Here is a 4587-nt window from a genome sequence, read left to right as displayed (position 1 = left end):
TCCTGGTGGTTTATTTTCTTCTATACTTTGCCTTTCTAGCACTTAGACTATTCAAATTTATAAACCTCTGCCCTAAAGGCAGCCATACTTTCCTTAAAGGTGCTTGTGAACCAGGGATGTGAACCAGGGAGTCAGCTGGAAGAATAGAATGTTTAGACACCTTGTGCAGCCCTGTCCCAAAGGAAGACAGACATACCAAACTGACCGAGGGGCTCAGGCCAGGTGTGCACTGATGGGCCTTCACCAGAGTAAATTCTCTGGGCATCACATGAGCCACAAGGTTGATTTCCAGGGGTGGGATTCCTCTTCCATTCTGCTAGGCTCTGAGAAGGCCAGAGAACCACCCTGTCGTCCAGGGAAGGAGAGGCAGATGGCATCAGTGACCCTCAGGACAGCCTCCCAGCGGAGGTCCTGGCCACTAAGGAGGAGAAACTCAGCTGGACAGTCACCGCGGAGTAAAGGGGGATGGAGGCTTTAGGACAGATCTAACCCATGGCTCCAGTCTTGGCTGGGCCATCAGTGCTCTCCAGAAGTCTTCCATTTCTCTTGTCCTCATGACCCCCTCTTCTCCCCCAAAGCCAGACTGTTCTCTCACTCTTGTTTGGTAACATCACCTACTAAATAAAGCCATGCTAGAACCCCTCCCCTCCCGTCACCTGTACACTCTTCGTGGATCTGCAGCCTCCTCCCCTCCTAAGGTGCCTTCCTCCTGCCCCTGACTGATCACCCCTCACTGCACCCCAGTCTCCATCCCCTGCCTCTTTAGGGCTTTCCTCCATCCTCTACCTTTCTGTATTTCTGGGATTTTTGTTGGCGCTGGCTCCTTCCACCGAAATTAGACATGACCATGGAGAACGTCCCTGGTGGTCCTGTGGCTAAGACTCTGCGTTCCCAGTGCCAGGGGCCCTGGTGTGGGATCTTCTAAGTTCATTCACTGCTCGTTGTGGTTTAGCTGCTAAGTCATGCCCAACTCTTTTGTTACCCCATGGGCTCTAGCCTGTCGGGCTTCTCTGTCCGTGGGATTTCCCAAGCAGGAGTACTGGAGTGGATTGCCATTTCCTCCTCCAGGGAAGGCATGGTCTCTAAGAGTTGTTTGTACACCCATGTTCACAATAACTAAAATCCAAGTGTCTCTCAATGGATTGATGGATAAGCAAAATGTGGTTTATACATATAATGGAATATTAGTCATCCTTAGGAAGAAAATTCTGACACATGCTATAAATTGATAAACCTGAGAACATGATGCTAAGTGAAATAAACCAGACTGGAAAAAAAAAAAAACCAGCATGATTTTACTTGTTCGAGATGCTTAGAGTAGTCAGCAATCATAGAAGCAGGAAGTTGAACAGTTATTGCCAGGTCTATGGGGAGGGAGGCTGGGGAGTTCTTGTTTCATGGGTATAGAGTTTCAGCTTTATAAGATGAAAAGAGTTCTGGGGATAGATGGTGGTGATAATTGCATAACATTATGAACGCATTTCATAACATCAAACTGTGCACTGAAGAAAATTAAGACAGTAAACTTTGTTGTGTGTATTTTACAATAAAAAAATCTAAGGAAGAATCCCCCAAACTTCTCACCTAACATGGGACCACAGAGCCCCATGTAATAGGGGCTCTCCTGTCTCTCTGATCCCCACTTCACTCCCCACGGCACGCCAGATATTTGCCCTCTTTCTCTGCCTTGAGTCTTTTGACATGGCTGTTCCTGCTGCCTGGAGTGCTTCTCTCCAGCTCTGACACTTGGATCAGAGCTTAAGTGTTGCCACCTCAGAGAAGCCTCGCCTGACCGATAGAGTGACCACCTCCACCTGGTCTGCCTCGTCACTCCTTGTTCTGTCTTCACTCAGGCGATGCTCTTACCCCCTAGATGTTCCGTCCTTCTCAGCGCATCGTATCAGGAGGCATGTGTCATCCATCTGCCCCTTTCCAGGCCATGTTCACATGGGTCGTTAGGTTAAGATGATTTCTGTCAGGTTTCTTCATTATAAATCACTTGCTTAGGGACTTCCCTAATGGTCTGGTGGTTAAGACTCCACGTTCCCAATGCAGGGGCCTGAGTTTGACCCATGGTCAGGGAACTAGATCCCACATACCGCAACTAAGACCTGGCATGGCTGAATAAATAAATTGATATTTTAAAATTAAATTACTCATTTTTAATTATCTTATAGAGAGAGACTTTGCAACTCTCTAAATATCCTATTTCTTATCCTACTTCTCCCCCCGCCGCCCGCCCCCACAACTCACCTTAGCATTTGTCACTAACTCTTGCCTGACACAGTGCAGTTCAGTTCAGTTCAATCGCTCACTTGTATCTGACTCTCTGTGACCCCATGGACTGCAGCATGCCAGGCCTCCCTGTCCATCACCAACTCCCAGAATTTACTCAAACTCATGTCCATTGAGTCGGTGATGCCATCCAACCATCTCACCCTCTGTCGTCCCCTTCTCCTCCTGCCCCCAATCCCTCCCAGCATCAGGGTCTTTTCCAATGAGTCAGCTCTTCGCATGAGGTGGCCAAAGTATTGGAGTTTCAGCTTCAGTGTCAGTCCTTCCAATGAACACTCAGGACTGATCTCCTTTAGGATGGACTGGTTGGATCTCCTTGCAGTCCAAGGAACTCTCAAGAGTCTTCTCCAACACTACGGTTCAAAAGCATCAATTCTTCAGCACTCAGCTTTCTTTATAGTCCAACTCTCACATCCATACATGACCACTGGAAAAACCATAGCGTTGACGAGACGGACCTTTGTTGGCAGAGTGATGTCTCTGCTTTTTACTGTGCTGACACCATTATTACCGGGGTATTTGCCAAGTGGTGGTTTTCAGTTTTCCTCATTTTACATTTATGGGTTAGAATCTATCATGAGAAAGGATTTTTCCTCCACCCTCCTTTATTTTATTTTTTACTTTATTTATTTATTTACTTTTTTGGGGGCACACCACTCGGCTTGTGGGACTCTTATTTCCCTGACCAGGGATTGAACCTGGGCCCTCATAGTGAAAGCATGGAGTCCTAACCACTGGACTGCCAGGGAATTCCGATGCCTTTATTTATTTATTTCTTTACTCATTCAAATATTTATATTGATATGGATTCACAGATTCTTATTTTCTTCTGTCGGTTCTTATTCTATGGATTATCACCCATTACTATCATTATTTCATCTGTTGTATTGTCCCTGGTTTGGCATGGGGACAGGACATTCGGGTTGCCTCCTTGTGTCTATTGACATGTCCCAGTATGTCCCCCATTATTCTTTGAGCTCTTCTTTCCCTTCTGACCCCATAAGATGTTGAAGGCTCATCTTGTACTTTCCTTGCCACAGCCCTGGAAGTAGCCATTTCTCCAAGGAGTCTTGGTGCCTGTTATTGGAGAATAGCTTTAGACGCCGAGATCTAGGAGCTGGGTGAGTTCACTGGTGTTGGGCAATATGAGTTTCAAGCCATCTCAGTGGTCAGAGTTAGGAAGCATATATGCACACACATTCTCATCCAAAGCTATTTCTCTATCTCACCAACATGTATTTCTGAAAACCACGAGTTCGCATTGGTGCCCCCAGTTCCAGGGCACCACCATGGTGTTCACTGTAGACTACCCTCATTCCTTCTTTCCTCTTTTTATTTGGCTCTGCTGGGTCTTCATTGCTTTGCTTGGCTTCCTCTTGTTGCTTTCAGCAGGGGCTCTCCACTGTGGTGCGAGGGCTTCTTGCTGTGGTGGCTTCCCTTGTGAAGCACACACAGCTCCAGGTACGTGGGCTTCAGCAGTAGCAGTGTGTGGGCTTGGAGGTTGTGGCTCGAGGGCTCTAGAGCTTGGGCACAATGGTTGTGGCACATGGGCTTAGCTGCTCCTAAGCATGCAAGATCTTAGTTCCCGGACCAGGGTTCGAACCTGTATCCTCTACCTTGGCAGGTGGATTCTTTATCTACTGTACCACCAGGAAAGCCCCTTCTTCCTTATTTCTAACTTGTTTTTTTGACAGTGAGAAATCTGGCTTTTATTAGTCACCATGTATTTACTTACTTGCTTAGTGCTAGAATACACATAAGCAGTTTCTGAATTTTTAACTCCCCTCTGTGAAAAACAAACCTGCTACTCAGCGTGCATACTGTTCTGCTTTTCCCCAGGGTAGATGGTCAAATGCTCTTTTCTGCAGTCGCTCAGCTGAGGGTCCCCCAGTGTCCTCAGTGTCATGATGGCCTCCACTGTTGTACAGCTGGGCTCCTTTGTTCCTGTTTATATTCCACTTTGGGTTGTCTCCACTCCCCTATTCCCAATTGCCTGTTGATTAAAATTTTGTTTAATTTTTGCAACACAGTAATGATTCTAAGAATTGGAACTGGAACTTCCCTGGTGATCTCGCAGTTTACTTCCATCTTAGGGAGCGCGGGCTCCATCCATGGTCAGGGAACCAAGATCCCACAGGCCACACAGCATGGCCCAAAAGTAACAACAAAGTCAGAACTACACAGAGATACACAGAGACGTGTCATTTCCCCTACGCCTTCTCCCTGGTCCCTGGTTCTTCATACCTTGCCCCTTCTGCAAGTAAGCAATCTCACTGGTTTCTGGTTTATCTG

The sequence above is a fragment of the Ovis aries genome, chromosome 2, assembly GCF_016772045.2.
Source record: "Ovis aries strain OAR_USU_Benz2616 breed Rambouillet chromosome 2, ARS-UI_Ramb_v3.0, whole genome shotgun sequence".
In the NCBI taxonomy this organism is placed as follows: Eukaryota; Metazoa; Chordata; class Mammalia; order Artiodactyla; family Bovidae; genus Ovis; species Ovis aries.
The sequence above is the reverse complement of the archived record's forward strand: the minus strand, read 5'-3'. Positions refer to the sequence as shown.